This window comes from Chelonia mydas, chromosome 28 (assembly GCF_015237465.2).
Source record: "Chelonia mydas isolate rCheMyd1 chromosome 28, rCheMyd1.pri.v2, whole genome shotgun sequence".
Classification (NCBI taxonomy): domain Eukaryota; kingdom Metazoa; phylum Chordata; order Testudines; family Cheloniidae; genus Chelonia; species Chelonia mydas.
The window spans coordinates 3,178,508-3,206,190 of NC_051268.2; the positions used below are offsets into that span (position 1 = coordinate 3,178,508).

General features: G+C 46.8%; 1 long non-coding RNA gene and 1 pseudogene across 2 annotated transcripts in view; both read right to left on the minus strand.

Annotated features, from left to right (window-relative positions):
• LOC119564594 overlaps positions 1-1,830 on the minus strand; it is a 28,287-nt pseudogene extending 26,457 nt beyond the window's left edge.
• Positions 1,831-1,864: 34 nt separating this feature from the next.
• LOC119564619 overlaps positions 1,865-27,683 on the minus strand; it is a 234,949-nt gene continuing 209,130 nt past the window's right edge. The window contains exons 1-3 of one of the 2 annotated variants that reach the window (XR_005223602.2): positions 5,939-6,323; positions 2,568-2,656; positions 1,865-1,916 (exon numbers count right to left, since the gene is read on the minus strand). This is a non-coding gene — a long non-coding RNA (uncharacterized LOC119564619). Of the gene's footprint in view, positions 1,917-2,567; positions 2,657-5,938; positions 6,324-27,683 lie in introns of those variants that run through there. The other variant, XR_006287765.1, reaches the window with a different exon arrangement.

The following is a 27,683-nucleotide window of genomic DNA, read 5'->3' on the forward strand; positions in this document are numbered from 1 at the left end:
AAATGTCCATAAACTACCTTAATTCAGAATTCAGTGTTCCAGCGTCCCTTCACAGAATATAAACTTAAATCTCTGAAAACTAGGAAATGAAGATTTAAAATATACGCCACCCCTGAAATGTCACCTTAACTCTGCCCTCCACCCCTTAACCCTGGACCTGGCACTAGTCACTGGGAGTGGTTCAGTAAGGCTGGTACAAAGATTAACAAACTAACAAGGGACGTGGAGGTTTCTCCATCTCAGGAAGTCTTTAAGTCAAGACTGGATGCCTTTCAGGAAGACAATTTAGTGAAACACAAGCTCTTCAGCTCAATTCAGCAGTAACTAGGTGAAATTCTCTGGCCTGTGCTATATAGGAGGTCGGACTAGATGACCTAGTAGTCCTTTATGGCCATAAAATCTATGAATCCAGAACAGAACATGCCATTATTTGTGTTATATTCTACAGATTGGAATGCCAGCATTTATCTGCATACCCTCCACCTGTGTGCACAGTATCAGATGTAGCTGTAACTGAAAGAATTAGTTGGACCAGCTTTGGAGAGCTGTGACTGTGGTATAAAGAGAGGTACATGTGAAAGTTGAGAAGACGTTAGACCTTGTGGTGAACTGCCCCTGTGCTCTGTTCCCAAAGTGCTCTGTAGCAGGGGAGGGTCCCTGGCAATGTGTGTGTCACTGGTATGTTGGGGTGATGCTGCAAAAGAGAGGAGGGTGCTTTGTGCGGGTGGCGTGAACCTTAACTCTTCATTTCCCCTTCTAATCATAGAATCATAGAATATCAGGGTTGGAAGGGACCTCAGGAGGTCATCTAGTCCAACCCCCTGCTCAAAGCAGGACCAATCCCCAACTAAATCATCCCAGCCAGGGCTTTGCCAAGCCTGACCTTAAAAACTTCTAAGGAGATTCCACCACCTCCCTAGGTAACCCATTCCAGTGTTTCACCACCCTCCTAGTGAAAACGTTTTTCCGAATATCCAACCTAAACCTCTCCCACTGCAACTTGAGACCATTACTCCTTGTCCTGTCCTCTTCTACCACTGAGAACAGTCTAGACCATCCTCTTTGGAACCCCCTTTCAGGTAGTTGAAAGCAGCTACCAAATCCCCCCTGCAGAACTGCAATCTAGCCATTCGGTCCCTAGTCTGTAGCGGTGCATGGGATTCTTCCGTCCTAAGTGCAGAACTCCGCACTTGTCCTTGTTGAACCTCATCAGATTTCTTTTAGCCCAATCATCTAATTTGTCTAGGGCCCTCTGTATCCTATCCCTACCCTCCAGCGTATCTACCTCTCCTCCCAGTTTAGTGTCCTCTGCAAACTTGCTGAGGGTGCAATCCACACCATCCTCCAGATCATTTATGAAGATATTGAACAAAACCGGCCCCAGGACTGACCCTTGGGGCACTCCACTTGATACGGTTGCCAACTAGACATGGAGCCGGTAGTTCCCAGGATCCTCCTTCTTCCCTTTTTTAAAGATGGGCACTACATTAGCCTTTTTCCAGTCGTCTGTGACTTCCCCCGATCGCCATGAGTTTTCAAAGATAATGGCCAATGGCTCTGCAATCACATCTGCCAACTCCTTTAGCACTCTCGGATGCAGCGCTTCCAGCCCCATGGACTTGTGCACGTCCAGCTTTTCTAAATAGTCCCTAACCACCTCTTTCTCCACAGAGAGCTGGTCACCTCCTCCCCATGCTGTGCTGCCCAGTGCAGTAGTCTAGGAGCTGACCTTGTTCGTGAAGACAGAGGCAAAAAAAGCATAATAACCAAGGGGACAGGAATCCTTACCCAGCGAGGTCACATTCTCTTAGTTCTCCTGCATGACATCTCCATAGAGGGCTCTCTGAGCTGGGCCCAGCAGAGCCCCCCTCTTCCCTGGTGAAATACACAGCCACCTCCTTGAAGGTCACCAGCCCCTGAAAGAGCAAGAATCCAACACTCAGTTCCTGTTGCTCCACTCACAGCCCCACTATTCATGGGGGAGAGGAGCCAATCAAATGGGAGCTCTGGGAGGATCACAGTCAACAGAGTCCTACCCGCACACCACTCAGAGCATAAAGGAAACACCAGGGTGAGACGATGAAGAGAGCTCGTTGTCTCTCCCAGCAGATCCATCACACTCCTGCTAGCTAGACACTGATACAGAAGATGAAGCCCCTAGCAGGGTCCAGGGAGAGCTGCCTGGTAGGAAGCCCAACACCCTCCGCATTGTGAGGAGCTGGTTATGAGCAGAGGGACAGCTTCCTTAAGCCTGACTGGTGCCCCCCGTAACAAACAGCAGCCGCTGGCTCATAGCGCTCAGGTTCCAGTACTTGGATTCTGGGAAGTTTTCCCAGCCCAGTCCAGGGGAGCTCTTTCCTTTTCCATAATTTCCAGCCCCAGCTCCTATTCTGTTCCTAGAATCCAGGCCCCAGGTTACACAAGTCCCTGCAGGTTTGTGTAAGTCCACCCATTTCCTGCCCCCTTCCCTCTCCAGACCACCCACCCTCAAAGTTCCCACCTCCTCAGTATTTACTTCCACTCTCCCTCCAGCAGGACCCCACCAGCAACTCCCCGATAGTCCCTACCTGAACTGGCTCTAATGCAGCCATTTCTCTTCCCTGTCCCATGGGAGGATGGGATGAGCTGGAGAGAAACATGGACGTCATTCTGCAGCCTGCGAGGGAAAGAACGGCAATCGAGGCTTGTTTTTTCAGAACAGGATTTAGAAATTTCACATTACAATTTCTCCCAGGCTCTTTCGCTGCAGGTGGACATTCCAGATGCTACCATGCAAACAACAGACAGAGCCAATACACAAGTAATAATGGGCAGGGACAGATTAACTCACCTGTGGGCCTGGGGCTATTAGATTTTGTGGGGCCCCTGTATACAAGTCTTTATCCTGGGAGGGAGTTTGGGTGCAGGAGAGGGTTCTGACATGGGGCAGGGGGGTGGGGTGTGGGGTGCAGGCTCTGGCCAGGAGGCACTTACCACAGGTGGCTCCCGGCCGGCGGCGCAGTAGGGCTCAGGCAGGCTGCCTGCATGCCGTGACCCCACACTGCTCCCAGAAGCAGCTGGCTGCTAGCATGTCTGTGACCCCTGGGGGGAGGGGGAGGGGGACAGCATGTCTCCATGTGCTGCCCATGCCCACAAGTGCCGCCCCCAGGGACGGGGGACTTTTAGAGGCCACAGGACTTTTAGCGGCCCGGCTTTGGAGATCGCTGCCTGTGCATAGGTGCTGACTCCGTGGGTGCTCCAGGGCTGGAGCACCCATGGGGAAAAATTAGTGGGTGCACTGCACCCACTGGCAGCCAAGCTCCCCCCCCACCCCCCCTGCCCCACCTCACCTCCGCCGCCTCCTCCTCTGAGCGTGCTGCATCCCTGCTCCTCCACCTACCTCCCAGTGCTTGCTGCTGCAAAACAGCTGTTTCGTGGCGTAACAAGCTCCGGGGGGTAGGGGGGAGGAGCAGGAACAGGGGAAGAGGAGGGGCTGGGGCAGGGATTTGGGGAAGGAGTCAAATAGGGGCAGGGATGGGGCAGGGACTTTGGGGAAGGGGCTGAATGGGGGGGGGGCGGGGGTGAATGGGGGGTCAAGCACCCACCAGCACAAGTCGGTGCCTATGTGCCTGTGATTTATTTTTGTGGGGTCCCCCTTGAGCTGGGGCCCTGGGCTGCAGCCCCTAAAGCCCCTGCCTTAATCCGGCCCTGATAATGGGGCAGAGTTGAACTGCTCAGACATCTGTTGGAAAAGTAATACAGCCAAACACAAAACATCCAGCAAGTTCCTGGACTCTTTTGGGGTTTTGTTTCAGAAGATGGCAGAAGTAAAGAGGGGGGCAGCTGTTTTAGAATTGATTCTGACTGCGAGGGAGGAATTGGTTATGAATGTGACTGTGGAAGGCCATTTGCATAAATGTCACCAACAGATGTAAGGAAATGTAAGGAAAGGAAGGAATGTAAGCAGCAGAGCAAAGATGGCGGTGGACACTAGTAATCTTACAACACCACAGTTGAACCACTGCAGCTGCACCGCTGTAAGATCTTTAGTGTAGCCACTCTGTGCTGACCAGAGAGCTCTCCCGCCAGCATATACTTTAACCACCCCTAACGAGCGGCGGTGGCTATGTGGACAGGAAAGCGTCTCCCACTGACGTAGCGCTGTGCACCCTGGCGCTTCTGTCAGTGTAATTTGTGTCAGTCAAGGGGTGTGTGTTTTTCATGACAAAAGTTTTACCGACAAAAGACATAGCTTTAGTAACAGAAAACTGGAGAGAAAGTAGGACAAAATTTTAGGATATTTGATGTCAATCTTTGAAAAATTGGGGAGAAAATGGAAATATTTGATACTAGGAGAGAAAACCGTCAAAATCTGAAGGGATTTTATGTCAATATTAAGTGGGAAAAGTTTGAAAGGATTATATATGAATGTTCAGCAGACAGCAATCCTTCTCCTCCTCTGCCACCGTTCACGTGGGAAGCGGGCAGCCCTTTGGGAAGCAGCTTTCAGAGGGCCAAATGGGGAGGGAAACCCCCCCCCCCCACAAAATCTGAGGAGATTTTACGTTGGAGAGAGAAAAATGGGGGCAAAATCTGACGCTAGATAAAGAGTCGATAATCTGAGATAAAATGTGGGGAGAATCAACGCAGATTTTATATCCCTGTCAAGGTTCCTTCCCCACTCTGAACTCTAGGGTACAGATGTGGGGACCTGCCTGAAAACCTCCTAAGCTTACTTTTACCAGCTTAGGTTAAAACTTCCTCAAGGTACAAACTATTTTACCCTTTGCCCTTGGACTTCCACTGCCACTACCAAACATTTATCTGGGTTTATTTTTATTAGGAAAGCATTGTTTGCAAACATCTTTCCCCCCAAATCCTCCCAACCCTTGCACCCCACTTCCTGGGGAATGTTTGGTAAAAAATCCTCACCAATTTGCATAGGTGACCACAGACCCAAACCCTTGGATCTTAGAACAAAGAAAAAACATTCAGTTTCCTTACAAGAAGATTTTTAATAGAAGAAAAAAAAAGAATCACCTCTGTAAAATCAGGATGGTAAATACCTTACAGGGTAATTAGATTCAAAACATAGAGAATCCCTCTAGGCAAAACCTTAAGTTACAAAAAAGACACACAGACAGGAATATTCATTCTATTCAGCACAGCTATTTTCTCAGCCATTTAAAGAAATCATAATCTAACACATACCTAGCTAGATTACTTACTAAGTTCTAAGACTCCATTCCTGTTCCGTCCAGGCAAAAGCATCACACAGACAGACACAGATCCTTTGTTTTTCTCCCTCCTCCCAGCTTTTGAAAGTATCTTGTCTCCTCATTGGTCGTTTTGGTCAGGGACCAGTGAGGTTACCTTTAGCTTCTTAACCCTTCACAGGTGAAAGGATTTTTCCTCTGGCCAGGAGGGATTTTAAAGGTGATTACCCTTCCCTTTATATTTATATATTTATATTTATGACAATCCCTATGTGACCATTAGGGAGACACGGGGAGAGAATTTTGTCAAGAGTTGAGAGAAGTGGCAAAATCAGAGATGTCCCCGCCCCTCCCAGATCAGCTGCTTTTCTTCTCCCCTGCAATCTCTTGCCTGCACAGAGTTCACAGTCTGTCTTCCCCTCCCTGCAACTCTGGCTTATTTTTTATCCCTTTCGCTTCCTGATACCTCCCCTTCCCCAGCTCTTGCTTTGAGCAGGGGGTTGGACTAGATGACCTCCTGAGGTCCCTTCCAACCCTGATATTCTATGATTCTAACCCCACTGGGGCCCCAATTCCCTCCCCCCGCCAGTTTTGCCCTCTGGGGCAGCTTCTGACCTGAGCTAGAGGCAGAGAGAGGACAGAGGCTTTATTGCCTAGGGTTGCAACATCTGAGGATCCCTTGGGCAGCCAGAGAATCACTTTCCTGCCGGTCCCCAGCACTTTCCCCTGGGACTCCCAGTCACCTGAAGTCTCCGGCTCAGGAGTTGATGCTGGTAGAGCCCAGGGCTGCCCTAGGGGGCTAGATCCAGCTGGAGAAAGTCCCCCGCACTTGGCTGGGTACAAAGGAGCAGGAGGGAAGGTCTCTCCCCAGCACAGATCCCCATGGGGAAGCAGCAGCTGCTCAGCTCCCAGGTCACAATGGAGGAGGCAGGGTCTTGCATTTTGCAGTGAGCGCCCCGGTATTATCTGTGTGCTTTGTTTTCTTCCTGCCTCCTGATCTCTCCTGCTCCAGCCCCTTCCTGTGTCTCTCGTTAGCAACCCGGGCTGCAGCTGCTCACTAGGACAAGGGTTTCCTCTGCTGGGAAACCCTGCCCCACTCCTGCCCCCAGCACGCCCCAGAGCGGATGGACTGGCTCTCACACACACTGCAAGGCTAAAAGCTGCTGCCCCAGGCAGAATTCGCTCAGCTCTGAAGGGGTCCCAAAGGGGAGGGAGCTGGGCTGGTCTCAGTGGTGGCCGATGACAGAACAAGGAGCAATGGTCTCACGTTGCAGTGGGGGAGGTCTAGGTTGGATATTAGGAAACACTATTTTACTAGGAGGGTGGTGAAGCACTGGAATGGGTTCCCCAGGGAGGTGGTGGAATCTCCATCCTTAGAGGTTTTTAACACCCTGCTTGATAAAGCCCTGGCTGGGATGATTTAGTTGGGGATTGGTCCTGCTTTGAGCAGGGGGTTGGACTAGATACTTCCTGAGGTCTCTTCCAACCCTGATCTTCTATCATTCTATGATAAAGATGTTTAGCAACATCTGCTGAAGGCACTGGCCTGAGCCTGCCTTTCCTTGGGGTTACTATCTGCTCCTGGCTGTACCAAGGGGCAGCCCTGCCAAGCCCAGGTGACCAAAAACCATGAGACTGGCTTTGAAATCATGAGAGCAGGGCTTAACTTCAGCTGGAGCCATCTGAAGTGTCGCTCCAGTAAATATTTTCAAACCTGCAGGAGCCCTGGTGCACCCCACGAGACTGAAGCCCCTGGTCCTGGTGCCCCCCATGGCACAGAAACCCCCAGCCCCCCCCCAAATGCGTAGGACTACAGTGCCCTAAAGAAATTCGAGGGGGGAAAAAAATCAGAGAGGGTAAATGATGCTCAGGAACAAGACAGTGGGGGCAGTTCTGAATTACCCAGAGGGGTTTCTTTTCAGAATCTTACCTACCGCCCGTGAAGATGAGATCATAGGCCAGGGGGAGGCTAAGCCTCCCCAGATAGCCAGGCGTGGCCCCGTCCATGCTCCACCGTGAGACCCCTCTCCGTGTCCTGCTCTTTCCCCATGTCGCCCCCCCCCCCCCGGCCCATGGCGGAAGGAGTGGGACTGGGAGCTAACCTTCCCAAACTGGGGGCTTCTAGTTTCATCTCCCATCGCATGCAGGAGCCGGACCCTAGACCCAGACCTCGCCGCACGGGGCCAGGGGTGAGCCGGACCCCAGATCAGGACCCCACCACACGGGGCCAGGCAGGAGCTGGGACCTAGACCTAGCCCCAGACCAGGACCCCAACCCCAGATCTGGACCCAGATTCTGCTGCACGCAGGAGCCAGACCCCAGACCCAGACTCTGCCACGTGGGCGCAGCCAGGATCTGGGACCCAAACCCTGCTGTGCAGGTCGTGCTGCACAAGCCCGGACAGGAGCCGGGACTCAGACCCGGACCCCACCATGCGAGGCCGGGCAGGAGCTGGGACCCAGACCGGCTCTAGGCACCAGCAAAGCAAGCACATGCTTGGGGTGGCACAATTCCAGGGGTGGCTTTCTGGCCACTTTTTTTTTTTTTTTTTTTTTTGGCTTGGGCAGTTGCGCTTTCGGAGCTTGGGGCGGCAAAAAACCTAGAGCTGGCCCTGCTGGGACCCAGGCCCTGGACCTGGACCCCATCCAGGACCAGAGGGCCCAGCAAGGCCAGCAGCCAGGACCCGAGAAGGGGGGCCAGGAAAGGACCCTACCTAAAACCTGGGACAAACCCCTTCAACCTACCCACAGACCCACTCACCAGCCCCCTGCTGGCAGGCACGCTGGTGCAGACTGCAAGACGCTGTCTCCCCCTCAGCCAGCCCCACCCCCTGCCAGACCAGAGCAGCAAATTTTGAATGATTTTTAGCACACAGCTGGGCCACAGCCGTGTGCTAATGGGGCGGCATGCAGGCCACGGGTTGAGAACCACTGATCTAGGTACTCCCTTGTAAAAGGGATTGCTTCTCCCCCCACCCCACAAATGGAAGGGTTCTCTTGTGGATGATCTCCATGCATTCGGACCTATTGGGCCCTCTCCCGTCACCATTTGCTACCATGATGATGTCTCTGTTTTAAATCTGGACACAAAGAAAGAGAGGCATTTTTCTAATTTGGGTAATTTCACCATTCATAGAATCATAGAATCATAGATGGTTAGGGTTGGAAGGGACCTCAGGAGGTCATCTAGTCCAACCCCCTGCTCAAAGCAGGACCAATCCCCAATTAAATCATCCCAGCCAGGGCTTTGTCAAGCCTGACCTTAAAAACTTCTAAGGAAGGAGATTCTACCACCTCCCTAGGTAACACATTCCAGTGTTTCACCACCTCCTAGTAAAAAAGATTTTCCTAATATCCAACCTAAACCTCCCCCACTGCCACTTGAGACCATTACTCCTTGTCCTGTCATCTTCTACCACTGAGAATAGTCTAGAACCATCCTCTCTGGAACCACCTCTCAGGTAGTTGAAAGCAGCTATCAAATCCCCCCTCATTCTTCTCTTCTGCAGACTAAACAATCCCAGTTCCCTCAGCCTCTCCTCATAAGTCATGTGTTCCAGACCCCTAATCAAGGGGTCAAGGAATAAAAACAAGGAATAAAAGCAAAACTTGCAGGTGGAACTCTTTGCTAGAGGATAACTTTTGTTCTTGTAAGACGAACAACCAGATTCACTTTACTCGTCTGCTCAAAGATACGGTGTGTGTTTTGGACATGCTTTTGTGTTTCTTCCCGTCCTGCGGTCCTTGTTTTCCTTTCCATAGCTGACAAGGTTGCAGTAGAGGCCACACGGAACATAGGAACGGCCACACTGGGTCAGACCAAAGGTCCATCTAGCCCAGTGTCCTGTCTGCTGACAGTGGCCAATGCCAGGTGCCCCAGAGGGAATGAACAGAACAGGTGATCATCAAGTGATCCATCCTCTGTCGCTCATTCCCAGCTTCTGGCAAACAGGCTAGGGACACCACTGCCCAGCCTGGCTAATAGCCGTTGATGGATCTACCCTCCATGAACTTCTCTAGTTTTTATTTGAACCCTGTTATAATCTTGACCTTCACAACATCCTCTGGCAAGGAGTTCCACAGGTTGGCTATGCGTTGTATGAAGAAATACTTGCATTTGTTTGTTTTAAACCTGCTGCCTATTAATTTTATTAGCTCACCCCTAGTTCTTGTGTTATGAGAAGGAGTAAATATCCCCCTAGTCATCTGGTTTCCAAGCTGAAAAGTCCCAGTCTTATTAATCTCTCCTCATATGGAAGTTGTCTTCCACATTCTCCACAAAAATCAATGTCATTTAAGCAAAGGCTGATTGCTTGATGACCAAAATAGTAAACAGAAATCTCGACTTACTCGTGAATACCGTTTAGTTCAGGCATTTAATGAATGATTTGCAAATATTTTTTCTCTTTGGGGCAGGGCTCATATTTTCGATGCTATGTGGAACCCTCTCCTGGATTTCTCTCAAAGCAGTAGTTTAATGCTGGTAGGTTTAACCATGTCCCATTGGCTTTCACTGCTCTTTCAATGTCAACAACGTTTCCCCTCCCCTGGGTGCATGGCCCCCCCGCCGGCTGCCCGGGTTCAGGTTTTTCTGGGCCCTGCGAGGGGACCTCCCGGGGCAGGGGCGGGGGCAGGGGCAGGGCCCGGGTAGGAGCCGCCCCTTCCTGCCTCCCCCCAACCCAGGAGCCCTTTGTGTTTGCAGCGGAGCCATGGCCGGGGCCGGGAGCGCAGCGCGGAGGCTGCTCCAGCCCGGCCGCCCGCGGGGCAGCGCGGTAGGACAGGGGGCAGCGCGGAGCGGGCAGGGCCCGGGTGGGCGGAGGGGAAGCGTGGGCCCGAGACACGCGTGGGGCGGACACGCTCCTGCCGGGAGGGGCCCGGAGCCCGGCTCGGCTGCAGAGCTCGGAGCGAGAGCGAGGGGATGGTGGCAGCTGGGGGGGATCTGGTGGGGGTCAGAGCAGGGGCATCTGGGGAGGGGGGGCAGTGGCTGGTGTTGGGGATCGTGGCGCTGCTGGAGTTTGGGGGGTGTTTAGAGCTGGGGTTTGGGGCGGGAGGGCGGAATGGGGGTTTGGGGGATATTTGGTTGCGGGGGGGGGGGTCCATGTTCAGATCTGGCCCTGCGGGAGCATTGGGGGTTGGAGCTGGGGAAGTTGGGGGCAATGTCTGACGTTGGCTGCTTGAGATGTGGGCAGGGCCTGGGGATGTTCGGGCTGGGGGGCTGCACCCCTGTCACTTCTCCAAGGGGTCCTGAGTTTTCTCTGGAAAACCTGGTGCCCCTTTCACCAGCCCCCCTCAGAGCTGCCTCGCTGAGGCCAAACAAGACCTGGGATAAAAGTCTGAGTCTGAGACTCTGCACGACCCTCGGCAGGGCAGGGCAGGACGGGCCCTGAAATCTGGCAGCTGGGAGGCCATTTGCGGCAGTTTCTAAGCCCCTCCCCCACTTCTTCCAGGAGCCCCCACGAGAGCATCGGGCCCCTCTGGGAAAAGAGCGAGAAGCAGCCAAAGCCGAGGAGCAGCAGCAAAGCGAGGCGCTGCTGGTAGGTTCCCCGGGAGCCCCTGCCCTGCAGATTTGCCTGGCATCCCGGTGCCCTGAGTCAGCGGCTCTCAACCGTTCCAGACGCCTGTCCCCCTTTCAGCCGGCTGATTTGTCTTGTGTAGCCCCAAGTTTCACCTCTCCTAAAAACAACCTGCTTACAAAATCGGACAGGGGAACCTATCGGGGCTGCTGGGCAGGAGAGGGTCAGTCTATGTTAGCCCAGAGCTCCTGCCCACGGGCTGTGTGCGTGTCACAGTGACCGGGGAGCCTTTCCAGCACCTAGGGGAGAAGAGGGGCAAAGAGATGAAATGTGGGATGGAGAGTTTGGCTCAGTTCAAGTTGATGAGATTCTGGGAAAAACAGTCCTTCTTGTCGGTGATGTACAGCTCACCCCGCCCCGATCCCTCCACCCTTCCTGGCCTAAATGCATCACCCACTGCAAGAGATCCTATGTTCTGGTCAATAAAACTGGAGGCACATTTATGGTTAATCAAAGGCTCTTAAGCAAAATAAGCAGTCATGGGATAAGAGGGAAGGTCCTCTCATAGATCAGTAACTGGTTAAAAGGCAACAAAGGGTAGGAATAAATGGTCAGTTTTCAGAATGGAGAGAAGTAAATAGTGGTGTCCCCCAGAGGTCTGTACGGGGACCAGTCCTATTCAACATATTCATAAATGATCTGGGAAAAGGGATAAACAGTGAGGTGGCAAAATTTGCAGATGGTACAAAACTATTCCAGAAAGTTAAGCCCAAAGCAGACTGCGAAGAGCTACAAAGGAATCTCACAAAACTGGGTGACAGGGCAATGAAATGGCAGATGAAATTCAGTGTTGATAAATGCAATGTAATGCACTTTGGAAAACATAATCCCAACTATACGTATAAAATGATGGGGTCTAAATTAGCTATTACCACTGAAGAATGAGATCTTGGAGTCACTGTGGATAGTTCTCTGAAAACATCCGCTCAATGTGCAGCAGCAGTCAAAAAGGCGAACAGAATGTTGGCAGTCATTAGGAAAGGGATAGAGAATAAGACAGAAAATATGATGTTGCCTCTGTATAAGTCCATGGTACGTCCACATCTTGAATACTGCATGCAGATGTCGTCGCCCCATCTCAAAAAAGATCTATTGGAATTGGAAAAGATGCAGAAAAGGGCAAGAAAAATGATTAGGGGTATGGAACAGCTTCCATATGAGGAGAGATTAATAAGACTGGGACTTTTCAGCTTGGAAAAGAGTCGACTAAGGGGGGATATGATTGAGGTCTATAAAATGACTAGTGTGGAGAAAGTAAATAAGGAGGTGTTATTTACTCCTTCTCCTAACACAAGAACTAGGGGTCACCCAATGAAATCAATAGGCAGCGGGTTTAAAACAGACAAAAGGAAGTATTTCTTCACACAATGCAAAGTTAACCTGTGGAACTCTTTGCCAGAGGATGTTGTGAAGGCCAAGACTAGAACAGGGTTCAAAAAAGAACTGGAGAAGTTCATGGAGGACAGGTCCATCAGTGGCTATTAGCCAGGATGGGCAGGGATGGTGTCCCTAGCCTCTGTTTGCCAGAAGCTGGGAATGGGCAACAGGGGATGGATCACTTGATGATCACGGTTCTGTTAATTCCCTCTGGGGCACCTGGCATTGGCCACTGTCGGCAGACAGGACACTGGGCTAGATGGACCTTTGGTCAGACCCAGTGTGGCCATTCTTATGTTCTGTGATCCCCTGTTACCAAGCTGCCCTCTCCCTGTGATTGCAGATACAGACAGAAGCTGAGAGGCAGAAGATTGTCTGGGAGTGGCAGGAGCTGCGAGGGTTTCTGGAGGAGCAGGAGCAGTGGTTGCTGTCCCAGCTGGAAGAGCTAGAGAGAGCCATTGTCCAGAGAAGGGATGAGGGCATCTGCAGACTGTCCTGGGAGATTTCCCTGCACAGTGAGCGGGGAGGAGAGAAGGGGCAGCAGCTGCTGAGCCAGCCCCTGCAGGTCAGACTGTCATTGCAATGGTCATACGCAGCGTTCCTATAGGAGCGTCTCAACCTTAGACCCCAAAGCACTTTACAAAGTGGGGTCAGGGGCATTATCCCTATGGGAGAGATGGGTGAAGTGGGGCAGGGGGAGGGGCAGAGCTCTGCCCAAGGTCACACAGTGAGTCTGGCAGCGGCGCCAGGGATGGATCCCGGGAGTCCTGGATGCTGCAACCCCAAGACCTTCTCTCCTGCCCTGTAAATGTCTGTCTGCATTTGCACTTGGAGGGTGAAATCCCCCTCCCCCCATGCCATGGTCCTGAGCCAGGCCTAAGGCCCCACTGCTACCAGATTAATGGGTTTAGTGGTGTCAGCGTGAATTTCACTTTCAATGCAGCAAATATTTTCTTCCTGTAAAACGCCTGGGGAGAAACTTCCCCCTGTGGCAATTGCTCAGCAAGGATTTGTGGGGCTGCTGAGAGCAGAAGTCCCTGCTTGAGGAGATGGCAGCTGCTCTGGAAACATGAACCCGAGTGTCTGAAATGAGACTCCAGTGGTAATTCCCCTGCAGAGCAGGAGAGCTCCCCAGGCTGCGACAAGTCCTCTGATGGCCTCTTTCTTCTCTCCTTCTGCAGGGTGCTGAGAGCAGGTGAGTCCCCGGTTCCATTTCACTCCCCCTCACGTTCCATTACGCTTGGAAACTGCACTGGATACGGAGCTTCTTCCTGCCCTTGGAGTGTGACATGCCGGCTTAGAGCCTGGGATTCTGTCTCCCCTAGCGGCTTCCTCAGCAAGGGCCAAAGCCTGTTACTCTTACAGCTAATGAGGTCCCACCAGGGCTGTCAGACACAGAGGCCAGACCTGGCTTGTCTGACCTATTTATGTGGCAACATCACGTATTCAGAGTGTGCAGAATCTCAGCTTTCCATTTTTTTAAAAGTAAGTTTCTAGCTCTCCTGGTTACAAAGAAACTCTCCCAAATGGACACGGAGACAATGTTGCCCTCCTGAGTCTGCAGACAGCCTGAAACACCAATTCAGAGAGGCGTGAATGCCCTTGTCCTCTCTTAATCTCATTGCAGTGTCAACTGAAATGACGACACTTTAACATCAACATTCAGTATTCCATGGCCAATCATTTGAGCAGGTGGAAGGGGAGTGGGTGGGAGAGAAGTCTTTGAGGGGTGGGAATAGGGAGCTGATGTAGAGAGGGAAGAACCGAGGAGAGGCACAAAGACAGTGAGTAGAGAGAGAAATGAAGACAGGAGGGTGGGAAAGGAAAGGAAACAAACAGTAGAAATAGCAGGGGCCCTAAATGTGCGTGAGAGGGGGCTGTTTCCCTACTGAGCGATACTGATCGTGAAAATAAAGGACTTAATAAAGAACAGTAACAAATGGTTGGTGTGGGGATCGGTCCCAGTTCTCATCCCTTCTCCTTTCCTCAGCAGGGAGGACGGGACGTTTCGGAAGCTGGAGCTGGGGTTTGCAGAGCTGGAGAAAAGACTCAGCGATTTCTCTCTGAAAAGCGCCCACCTGCAGGAGGTGCTGCTGGGATTCAAAGGTGAATTGGAGTCTGGGGGTGGCGTCTCCTCTGGTTAGAGCGACCCTGGCCCTGGGGAAGAGTCGGGGTCTCTAGTGATGTCACTGGCCCTGGGCTCCATCTCACAGCCCCAGTTCAGCGGGTCACCCTTCCCTATGGGAGTAGCCCTGTGGGGCTGGCTCTGTCTGCAGCGGCTGCATTATCGGCCTCTCTGTGTCACCATCTCATAGTTAACAGCAGTTACATTAATAACTAGGGCCCTACCAAATTCATGGTCCATTTTTGTAAATTTCACGATTATAACATTTAAAAAATCTTGAATATCACGGTTTCAGATATTTAAATCTCACGGTGTTGTAATAAAACATGAGTATGTATTTAAAAATGGCAAAACATATAAAGGCCTTAAGACTCAGTGTTTCTCAAACTGACTCATGGCTATTGCAGAGGATTCATGGTATTGTCACCCTTACTTCTGTGCTGTCTTCAGACCTGGGTGGCTGGAAAGCAGCGGCTGCTGGCCGGGTGCCCAGCTCTCAAGGCAGCGCTGCTGACAGCAGCATAGAAGTAAGGGTGGCAATGCTGCGATTTCCACACCCCCCACAATAGCCTTGTGACTCCCAGTTTGAGAAACGCTGTGTACTTTTACCCTATAGTTTCGTGTACTTTTACTCTATACTATAAAAGTATCGTAAAGACCAGATTTCACAGGGGAGACCAGATTTAATGGTCCCTGACACATTTTTCATAGCCACGAATTTGTTAGGGCCCTGTTAATAACTATTGGGAACCTCCCACTGAATGTGAGGGCTTCAATTCTGACCTCTCCCGTCCTCTTCTTCCCCTAGAGATGCTGCGACTGGAGCTGGGGAGCGACACAGGTACGTTTCTGTCAAGGGTCCTTCCCCACTCTGAACTCTAGGGTACAGATGTGGGGACCTGCATGAAAGACCCCCCCCCCAAGTTTATTGTTACCAGCTTTGGTTAAAAACTTCCCCAAGATACAAACTTTGCCTTGTCCTTGAACAGTATGCTGCCACCACCAAGCGTGTTAAACAAAGAACAGGGAAAGAGCCCACTTGAAATATCCACTTGGATATTCCCCCAAGCCCTACACCCCCTTTCCTGGGAAAGGCTTGATAAGAATCCTCACCAGTTGGTACAGGTGAACACAGACCCAAACGCTTGGATCTTAAGAACAATGAAAAATCAATCAGTTCTTAAAAGAAGAATTTTAATCAAAGAAAAGGTAAAAGAATCACCTCTGTAAAATCAGGATGGTAAATTCCTTACAGGGTAATCCGATTCAAAACATAGAAAATGCCTCTAGGCAAAACCTTAAGTTACAAAAAGACACAAAAACAGGAATATACATTCCATTCAGCACAGCCTTATTTGACCAGCCATTAAACAAAAGGAAATCTAACACATTTCTAGCTAGATTACTTACTAACTTTTTACAGGAGTTCTGAGCTGCATTCCTGATCTGTTCCTGGCAAAAGCATCACACAGACAGATGGACCCTTTGTCCCCCCCTCCAGCTTTGAAAGTATCTCTTCGCCTAACTGGTCATTTTGGTCAGGTGCCAGCGAGGTTATCTTAGCTCCTTAACTCTTTACAGGTGAAGGGGTTTTGCCTCTGGCCAGGAGGGATTTTATAGCACTGTATACAGAAAGGTGGTTACCTTTCCCTTTATTTTTATGACAGTTTCTGTCTCTGATGGGCCATGGGGAGATTTCAGACCAATAACCAAATTAGCGACAGGGCATCATGGCTTTCAGCCCCTGATGTGCACCTGGAAGCTGTGGAGCAATGCAAAGCAGGATGAGCACCTGGCCTAATTCACTCTTGTTGTGACATCTGATATGGGTTCAGAGTGAATCCAGATCTCAGGGGTGTGTTTCCCTTTGGGAACAGGAACAACACCCTGAATGGTGTAAAATAGGATGAGACAAGAATAAAACAGTCTGACAGCTGTATGGAGCAACCAAAAATGGTATTGGAGGGGTGGGGGCAGCAAAGACTCAGGAGCAGGGGCTGGAGCCCAGTTGTATCCTGTATTGACTGACCCTGAATGGGAAATCAAGCTGCTATATTGTGCACAGTGACTATGAATGGGAGGAGAGTGCTACATTGAATATAGGCTGATTTTGAATGTAGGAGGGAGTTGCAAAGTATCTGTGTGTATAATCTGTGTCTCTCACTCTTTTCACATTGGCTTCCCCCCCCTTTTTTTTTGATAAACACTTAAAAGCAGTTAAGTCAACAGCTTATTGATTAAGCCAGAGTTAGTGTTTTCACCTGGGATTTTGTCAGGTGATGTAAATTCCCATGGCGTTCCATTTAGTGCACTTTTTTTTGGCAAGTGTGATAGTTTTATTATTGTTTAGTGGCTCTCAGCCTTTCCAGACTACTGTACCCCTTTCAGGAGTCTGATTTGTCTTGCATACCCCCAAATTTCACCTGTCTTTAAAAGTACTTGCTTACAAAATCAGACATAAAAATACAAAAGTGTGACAGTGCACTATTACTGAAAAATTGCTTACCTTTTCATTTTTACCATACAATTATAATACACATCAATTGGAATATAAATATTGGACTTCCATTTCAGTGTATAGTCTATACAGCAGTCTAAATAAGTTATTGTCTGTCTGAAATTGTACTGACTTTGCTCGTGCTTTCTATGTAGCCTGTTGTAAAACTAGGCAAATCTCTAGATGAGTTGATGTAGCCCCTGGATGATCTCTGCGTACCCCCAGGGTACATGTACCCCTGCCTAGAACCACTTGTTTAGATGATTTTGTTTATTTGCATGTGAATCATTTTCTACTATGTTTTAATGAATGGTTAATTTATGGGTTTGAATTGATTGATTTGTTAGTGCAAGTAGTTTACAGCATTTGCTTTGTTTTCTTTTAGCATTTTGGAATGTGTAGGTACGCCAGGTACAAAGACATAACAGGAGGCTACTCGTCACGTAGTTTTGATTTGTACCTAAAATGAAAGTCGATACATTAGTTTTTAGAGCTGACTTTAAGGCTAATACAGCAGCAAAGTCAGCATAATAACTTGTGACAGGAATTAGTTTAAAGTGTTGTAAGATTTTTTGGGGGTTTTGATCATGTATTTTTGTGCTAGCATGCTGGACCCTCTTTTGATTAAAAGAATAACTATTTATGTGTGCAATGGGTAAATTGGCACAAATTATTTTCTTTATAAGATGGATACTGTAAACTTTGGGGACAAATAGGTTACTTTTTCTTTAAGTATTGTCTTAAGATTACTGTCCTGATGTTGACAGGTTTCAGAGTGGTAGCCGTGTTAGTCTGTAAACGCAATCAGAATGAGTACTCGTGGCACCTTAGAGACTAACAAATTTATTTGGGCTAAAGCTTTTGTGGGCTAAAACCCACTTCATCAGATGCATGCAGTGGAAAATACAGTACAAAGATTACACACACACACACATACAGAGAACATGAAAAAATGGATGTTGCCTTACCAACTGTAACAAGACTAATCAATTAAGGTGGGCTATTATCAGCAGGAGAAAAAAAACTTTTGTAGTGATAATCAGGATGGCCCATTTCAAATAGTTGACAAGAAGGTGTGAGTAACAGTAGGGGAAAAATTAGCATGGGGAAATAGTTCTTAGTTTGTGTAATGACTTATCCACTCCCAGTCTTTATTCAAGCCTAATTTAATGGTGTCCAGTTTGAAAATTAATTCCAGTTCTGCAGTTTCTCTTTGGAGTCTGTTTTTGAAGTTATTTTGTTGAAGAATTGTGACTTTTAGGTCTGTAATTGAGTGTCCAGGGAGGTTGAAGTGTTCTCTAACTGGTTTTTGAATGTTATAATTCTTGATGTCTGATTTGTGTCCATTTATTCTTTTGCATAGAGACTGTACGGTTTGGCCAATGTACATGGCAGACGGGCATTGCTGGCACATGATGGTATATATCACATTGGTAGATGTGCAGGTGAATGAGCCCTTGATGGTGTGGCTGATGTGATTAGGTCCTATGGTGGTGTCCCTTGAATAGATATGTGGACAGAGTTGGCAACGGGCTTTGTTGCAAGGATAGGTTCCTGGGTTAGTGTTTTTGTTGTGTGGTGTGAGGTTGCTGATGAGTATTTGCTGTCTGTAAGCAAGGACTGGCCTGTCTCCCAAGATCTGTGAGAGTGATGGGTCGTCCTTCAGGATAGATTGTAGATCCTTGATGATGCGTTGGAGGGGTTTTAGTTGGGGGCTGAAGGTGACGGCTAGTGGCGTTCTGTAACTTCCTTTGTTGGGCCTGTCCTGTAGTAGGTGACTGTAAAATAAATATATATTCCTACTGTATTTTCCACTGCATGCATCCGATGAAGTGAGCTACAGCTCACGAAAGCTTATGCCCAAATAAATTGTCCGTGTTCTTTTTGTCCTGATGTTGATGTAGTTGGGTTAATTTTGTGCTTTTGCAAACTATTTTTAAAATACTTCATTTTTACTCTTCCCTCCCCCCACCCCCCAGAATTTAGATTAGTTTGGCACTTGACACTTTACTTTAAAAATGTTATTGGATTTTAGTTATTTTAAAGACTGGTGGTTAATGTTAATAGTGACTTTTTTTTTTTTTTTTTTTTATAGTTTGAGTATTTTTTTACAGCAATTTTTTGATTGCATAATTAATAGCTTGGCACTTATACTGACTTCTATACATGCAATCTTTAAGTAATACTTTTTGCTTCTTTGAGGGTAAATTAAGCTAGGGTCTTGAATTAATTTTGTTTATAATTATTTTTTTTTAGTCTGATTTTGTGCAGGTTCCCAGTCCCAATCCTTATGTATTTGTAAATTTACTAAAGTGTACTCTAGCATATTCTGGGATGAATTGCAGTAATTGCAGGGTTACAGAAAACTATGTACTTCTGATATATTTTGTAATTCATTAGAATTTGCACTTTATGAACTTGGGGGTTGTAGACCATTTGAGGAAATTTTAAAGCCCAAATAATTTACTCTTTTTTTTATTGACTTTTTACTAAAGACAGTTTTGACAAGCATTTTTAAGTTGTTTTAGCATATATTCGTTGGGTTTTTACATGATTTTTAGTTGTACTAAAAATTAAAACATTATTATTATTTATTATTATTTTAGTTTATTTACTTTAGGTAAACCTTTGTGAATGAAACAATTAAATTTGGGGACATTTTTATCCCCGGGACATTTTTTTCCCCAGATACATTGACTTTTTTTAAAGCAAAAAGTAGCTGATGTTGGTGTTTTGGAACTACTTTTAGGGTTTAAAAAGTGTTCACTACATTTAAGATGTGGTAAAATACTTTTTTTTTTTTTTTTTTTTTTTTACTTAGCTTGGCTAAGTTTTGATTTATAAATGGCATTTGCTACCAGTTTAGGAGCATTTGTTGTTTATAATGAATTGTTAAAATCTGATTAGATAAAAAAAAAAAACTGGCCACAAGGGTGTATGTATTAAAAATAAAATAATTTGCATGGATTTTTCAGAAGCTAAGAATACAATATTGTTTTATATACACTAGATTTGATTTTGAAGAGGTTTTAAATTTTACTTTGTGGAGATGTTTGTGTTTTGTTTTTTTTAACAATTCAGGCAGACATTTTGGAATTATTTTTTTAATTCTTTATTTTCTTTTTAGGTTAAACTATTGCCAGTTTTGTTAATTTCACTTGTTTTGGAAATAAATTATGTGCTGCTTTTTTAAAACTTTACCTAGTATGTTAGATTGTTAAACATTAAACAGGACTTCATTGATTGATTTTTATTTTTTAAATGTAACTCATTTTTGCCCATTAATTAGCTAGGTGTAGGGAGAATTTTTTAAAATAAATCCTAAATTGAAAGGAAGATACAGCATAACACATACATAACATTTTGGGGGGTTAGTTTTTAACTTTACCAATCATGGTGACTGATGGGACGAACTTTCTGCCTTTCTGTGTGGAAGATGACACGATACCTAAATTAAATGGTGGAGTGGAATTTTAATCGTTTTAGACAATGGATTATTCACTAAAATAAAGGCATTACCCTCCTTAAAATTTAAGAGATGAGGTGTGGGGAGGGGGGCTGTGCTAATATTAGGCTAGTTTCCTGGAAACATGGAGTGGAATGTAATTAGCTATAGGATAACTCCATGCTTGTCCTTTCTGAATTAGTGTGTTTACAGGGAAATTTTTCTGCACCTACATGTGCTGCTTCTGGAATTGTTTCACCAGATTTTAACAGGCCTTTTTTGGGTTTTAGGGTTGTCCTTTCAATAGGTAAAACTTTGTATTCAAAATCTAAAACTGTCACCATTTATACCAGTGAATTTGTTCCTAGGTAAGCTGGGCATGGTAGGTAGCTTTGTATTTGAGAATTTAATTTCCTGATTAAAAGTTCCTTAAAACTATGGTCTTTACATTGGGGATGTTTTTGATCTCCAAAGTAGGTTTGCCTTAACTTTTTATAAGACTTAGAAATACTTGTCTTTTTTGTTTTAATATTATCAGCTATTTGCCAGGCTGTGAGGGAGTTCTTAAATATGCCATATTCTCTCCTTAAACCAAGCCACATTCATGTACAGCTCTGCTGACACTTTGTTGATAAAGATTTATTTTGTAACCTTTTTAGTAGACATTTGTTTTAATAACTGTATTTTATTTAAGTCTGTGAAAACTGTTTTTTTTTGCCAGATGTCTGTCTGTCTGTCTGTCTGTCTGTCTTCCACAACAGTTAAGCACATGTAAATATTAGCATTTTGGATTATATGGATTAATATTTTTTATTGTTTGGTTTAAATATGGAATATTTTTACTAACTACTTTGGAGTTGCTTTTGTTTACTATTTGCATTGTTATTACCACGTGCTTGCTTTATTTTTTTTCTTTTCTTTTTTTGCTAATTATTTTAAAGCTTTTTTAACAGTTTTCAGAGGACACAAAGGTGACAGAAGTTTGCTTTTTTGCTGACTTTTTACAATGTTACATTGTCCTTGCACCACTGAATTTTTTAAATGAACTTTTCTCTTAAGTTTTTTAGCTCTTCTCTCAATGTCACTTGAAGATTTAAATGATATGTAATTTTATAGTGCCAATTTTTTTTTTTCTTTTTGAAATTATTACATTTTATTTTCATGATTACAATGAACTAATTTCAGTGACTATTTTGCACTTTTAATTGTAGTAACGCCAATCATTGTTTTTCTTTTATTAAGTTTATATAGTCTAATTTTGGTGCTTCTTTTTTTAAGGCTGCGAAATTTTGTAACAGCTGGTAACATTTGTGAATGGCTGATATTAATTTTTTAAAAAGAATAAAGGCTGAGCTTTTTTAACACTTATTTGAGAGTTTAAGTTAATGTATTTAGAGGGATTTTCCATTTTTTTTTTAAATGGAGAAGTTATTTATTTGTGAATTTTTAAAATTTGTTTGTAATGTATGTACATTTCAAACGGACTGGTCTTAGCACACTATTTAACTCTTGCCGCTCAGACTAGCTGATTTTTTACCCTTTAAATTGATAAAACCGTTATTAGTAGCTAATTTTGTTAAAACACAAATTCAGATGTGTTTCTGTTTTTACATTGTTCTTTTAAAAATAGATACAGTTTTTTTAATTACTTTTTTTACTCTAAACTTATTTTTTATGCTTAAATTATATCTGAAAAGCATTTATATTTCTTGGAATGATTTTATACATTTAAGATAGAATCTTAAAGTTTTTTCCAGTACGTACCTGTTCATCCGTTATGATCGTTAATTTATGGGAAACCGTTTCAGCAGAGCTAAAACTGCTAGAATTATTTAAAGGAGTTGCACTGGAGGGTAAAGGCACAGAGTGCGTGGCTTCTGGGGTAACAGGATAAATTTCATTACTAGCCTTGCTTTTTTATGGGGTCTTTTTAGAAACTAATGTAACTTACAACCACTTAGAGACTTTAAGAAAAACAAACAGGATATGTCTACAGCCAAAAATAAAAAATGCGAATTATAATCACTCATCACAGGAGAAGAAGGGAAAGAGGGAATATAGGTTAAAACATAATCAAAACAAGGCCTCTCAGGACAACAGTCTTTCAGTTTGCTTTGTTTCTTCCGACTTGGGGTTGAGGAAAGTGAGATGATTCAAGATGAGATGCAATGATGGCAAGTCAGGGTGCGTGGGAGATGACTTTTCCCCCCAAGTCTCTTTTTAAGAACCTCCAAAAGTAGTAAAAGGGAGAGGCATAATTTATTTTGTTTCCTAACTAAATCTATTTCCACCAGGACAGACTTGGCATAGGTAGCCTCATTCCCATATTTTCTTGTTTACAATGCATATCCATAGTATTATCCTTGAACTGTATCAGTAGCTCCCTTTTGTTTGGACTAATTTAATTGTCTCCGTCTGGTCTTCTTGCACCCATGCATAGCATTCGTTCTTGAAAAGAACTTGACGTACTTTTATTATAGGTTATTGTAACCTCTTAAGAACTTTTATATACTTTTTACAGTGAAGATTACAAATGTTAGGCCCAGTTATTACAACAGAATGCTTATTTGAAGTCAGTTTTTTCTGACACCCCCTCTTATACTAACTGTAAAAGTAAGAATAAAGCACGTATCCATGCCAAGCCTGTATATACATTGTATGTGTGTGTTTCAAGCAATTGACAGAGAATACTTGATCGTAACGGATAAGGGGGCACTGGACGTGGGGGAATGAGATTTTCTTTGCTTTAGAGCGTACTAAAACTTTCAAAATCTTACAGCCCATACTCCTCAACGCTGCATTGCCTTTCCTGAGCCTACAGGCGGTTGAAACACCAGACTAGATCATTATTTTGTGTCACCATTAGTTATGAATGGGAAGAGAACATGATATCATAGAATATCAGGGTTGGAAGGGACCTCAGGAGGTCATCTAGTCCAGCCCCCTGCTCAAAGCAGGACCAATCCCCAACTAAATCATCCCAGCCAGGGCTTTGTCAAGCCTGACCTTAAAAACTTCTAAGGAAGGAGATTCCACCACCTCCCTAGGTAACGGGTTCCAGTGCCTTCATGGCAACAAGGGCACACTGTTGACTCATATCCAGCTTCTCGTCCACTGTAACCCCTAGGTCCTTTTCTACAGAACTGCTGCCTAGCCATTCGGTCCCTAGTCTGTAGCGGTGCATGGGATTCTTCCGTCCTAAGTGCAGGGGGTTGGACTAGATACCTCCTGAGGTCCCTTCCAACCCTGATATTCTATGATTCTATGACTCTGCACTTATCCTTGTTGAACCTCATCAGATTTCTTTTGGCCAAATCCTCTAATTCGTCTAGGGTCCTCTGTATCCTATCCCTACCCTCCAGCGTATCTACCTCTCCTCCCAGTATAGTGTCATCTGCAAACTTGCTGAGGGTGCAATCCACACCATCCTCCAGATCATTAATGAAGATATTGAACAAAACCGGCCCCAGGACCAACCCTTGGGGCACTCCGCTTGATACCAATTGCCAACTAGACATGGAGCCATTGATCACTACCTGTTGAGCCCGACGATCTAGCCAGCTTTCTATCCACCTTATAGTCCATTCATCCAGCCCAGACTTCTTTAACTTGCTGGCAAGAATACTGTGGGAGACCATGTCAAAAGCTTTGCTAAAGTCAAGGAATAACACGTCCACTGCTTTCCCCTCATCCACAGAGCCAGTTATCTCATCATAGAAGGCAATTAGGTTAGTCAGGCATGACTTGCCCTTGGTGAATCCATGCTGACTGTTCCTGATCATTTTCCTCTCCTCTAAGTGCTTCAGAATTGATTCCTTGAGGACCTGCTCCATGATTTTTCCAGGGACTGAGGTGAGGCTGACTGGCCTGTAGTTCCCCTGATCCTCCTCCTTCCCTTTTTAAAAGATGGGCACTACATTAGTCTTTTTCCAGTCATCTGAGACCTCCCTCGATCGCCATGAGTTTTCAAAGATAATGGCCAGTGGCTCTGCAATCACAGAGCCAACTCCTTTAGCACTCTCGGATGAAGTGCATCCAGCCCCATGGACTTGTGCTCGTCCAGCTTTTCTAAATAGTCCCGAACCACTTCTTTCTCCACAGAGGGCTGATCACCTCCTCCCCATGCTGTGCTGCCCAGTGCAGTAGTCTGGGAGCTGACCTTGTTCGTGAAGACAGAGGCAAAAAAAGCATTGAGCACATTAGCTTTTTCCACATCCTCTGTCACTAGGTTGCCTCCCTCATTCAGTAAGGGGCCCACACTTTCCTTGACTTTCTTCTTGTTGCTAACATCCCTGAAGAAACCCGTCTTGGTACTCTTAACATCTCTTGCTAGCTGCAACTCCAGGTGTGATTTGGCCCTCCTGATTTCTCTCCTGCATGTCCGAGCAATATTTTTATACTCTTCCCTGGTCATTTGTCCAATCTTCCACTTCTTGTAAGCTTCTTTTTTGTATTTAAGATCAGCAAGGATTTCACTGTTAAGCCAAGCTGGTCACCTGCCATGTTTACTATTCTTTCTACACATCGGGATGGTTTGTCCCTGTAACCACAATAAGGATTCTTTAAAATACAGCCAGCTCTCCTGGACTCCTTTCCCCTTCATGTTATTCTCCCAGGGGATATAAATATGAATGAGCTGCTGGTGCTATAGCATATATGGACCAACCCTGGGGACTCGTCATTCTGATAAAACCCACATTTCAAAATCTCTTCCCTTCCTTCACAATCCCAGCTGTGGAAATAGGGACCTTGGAGCTGTGCACAATAACCCTTTCACTGCTGGGTCTCTATCACAGTAACGCCCTCTGGTGATTAGCAGAGATGGGGGCGGGGCAGCAAGTTTGGATCCCAAATGGCATTCGCTACCATTAGCGATTGTAGGAGTGGGAGGGAACCCAGACGTAGGTGTGGGCCAAGTCTCTCAGCTGGAGGGAGGGGAGACGGGGAAGGAGATAGAGAAACTGAAGGAGAAGTAAGTGGGGAGGGCGGTGACAGGGTCCCAAACTGGTCCAGTTATAGAGGCAGAGAGTTTCAGGCCAGACGGGTCCACTACATTATCTGATCTGACCTCCTGTGTCACAGGCCACCAACCCCAGCCACCACCCGCCTACTAAACCCAACAGCTGGAGTGAGATCCAAGTATCACGGCCCACAGCAGACTAGACTGTTTTGTGCCAGAGCAGAGAATGGGAGATGGGGAGTGAGATGCTTGAGGCCCCTGACAGGGAAACGATTCCAGTCTCCCATCTCCAGCCGTCGCCATGCCTGATACTTCAGAGGAAGGAGATAAAAACAAAAAATCTCCCAGAATACATTTGGAAGGGGGAAGGTGGGGAGAGATCCCTTCCTGACCCCTGCCATTGGCCGGCTGGAAGCCTGAGCTTTAGGAACATGAGACATAGACCAGAATCACTGCAGACCAGAATAAAACTGGAGAGGTGAATGCAGCCCGAAAGAATTCTGGGCATCAGGTCAACCAGTGGGGCTGATTCAATTCCACAGAATCATAGGACTGGAAGAGCCCTCGAGAGGTCATCTAGTCCAGTCCCCTGCACTCAAGGCAGGACTAAGTATTATCTAGACCATCCCTGACAGGCGTTTGTCTAACCTGCTCTTAAGAAAAATCTGTCGGTAGGGAAAGAGCCAGGGGCAATCGTGATGTGAAATGCATTAAAGCCCCTTCTGGAATCTCCCCAGTCCCCCTTCTTGCCCTGACAGGCTGCAGAGTAACGCCTGCCTTTGGCTCCCGATGCTCCCGTCCTCCCCGGGGACGAGAAAGGACAATGGCTGCGGTGGAGCCAGTCCAGGTAAGGTTTCTGAGGGAGTTGCTGGTGGGTTCGTGCTGCAGAGAGGGGGGCAGAAAATACAGAGGAGGTCGGGATTGCTTGGGAGTTTGATCAAGAGGTTGGGGCGGGGGGGCAGGAAATCCACAGGGTGGAGAAAGGGAGGGGGACAGCGTGTGGCGAACCTGCTGGGACTTGTTCAACCTAGGGCCCGGATTCTAGGAACAGATCTATGGGGGTTGGGGGTTCAGATCCACGTATTAGTGGAACAGGAAACAAACCCCTTGGCCTGGACTGGGAAAACTTACCAGATTACTAGTGCTGGAGTCTCAACCTACCAACCTAAGGTTTCTGAGCAACATGAAGGGGACACCCACCAGAGGGTCTTAGGGGAGATGCCCCATCTCCTGACATCCAGCTGCTGGAAATGGGGAGGGGGTTGGGATTCCTACCAGGGGGCCTGGAGCCTGCTAGGGGCCCCATCTCCTGTATCAGGCTCTGGCTAGTAGGTGTGTGATGAATGTGAAGACCCTGCCCCCTCTATCTGCTGGGAAGCACGAGAAGTTCTCTTTCTCACCTCACTCTGAGGCCTTCTGGCTGCTCTGAGCAGGGTGGAGGAGGGACCTGCTGATTGTGAGCCTCCCAGAGCTTCCATCTGGTAGGTCCCTCTCCCCCATGAATGGTAGGGGCTGTGAGTGGGGCAGCAGGTCCTGAGTGTGGGACTCTTGCTCTTTCAGGGGCCGGTGACCTTCGAGGAGGTGGCTGTGTATTTCACCAGGGAAGAGTGGGCTCTGCTGGGCCCCGCTCAGAGAGCCCTCTGCAGAGACGTCATGCAGGAGAACTATGAGAATGTGACCTCGCTGGGTAAGGATTCCTGTCCCCTTGGTTCTTAGAAGGGGAAATGAAGAGTTAAGGTTCATGACACTCCACAATGCCACCGCTACTCTGCCCTGTTTCAGCATCACCCCAGCGTGCCGGTGACACACACACTAGCCCTCTGCCCTCCCCTGCCACAGAACGCTCTGGGAACAGGAGCAGACGCGGTATTGCACAAAATCTAACAACTTCTCTTTGTGAAGGCAAAACTGGGGTTTAATTCCAGCAGAGTGAAGAGAAGCTGCCTGCCACTGGCCTCCACTCCAACACTCAGCCTACTCCACACAAACCAGCTCAGACTAGCAAAGTGAGATCACCCCTTTACTGGCATAAGCGCCAGTGTGCATCGTGCTGTGAAAATGGCAGGGCTTCTCCCCCCCACATAGCTACCGCTGCTCGTTGGGGGTGGTTTAGTTATGCAGAGCGGCTACATGCAGCTGCCACACTGTAAGCTCTCTCGTGGAGACCTGGCCTTAGTTTGGCTGATTTCACTCCTCAGGGTGCAGCTCTGCGCTGGGATGCTTGTGCAGTAAAACGAGTAAGTTTGTTACCTAAATAATCGTTCTTTGTTAACACCAAGGAGACGGAATTGGGGTAGAAATAGTTACAAACAAACCCAAGTTAAAATACGCTTCTGAGACTAAAACCTAACTTAACTAACTAGGTTTTTTGTTCAAAGTCGTTTGCTCCCCACGCTCCTCCTTCCTTAGCCAGGATCCAACACAGCAAAATCCAGAGCACTTGGTTCCTGTGTCTCCTGCTCAATTGTCTTTTTACCCATCTTATCTCCCCACGAAATGTCTCTGTTTCAAG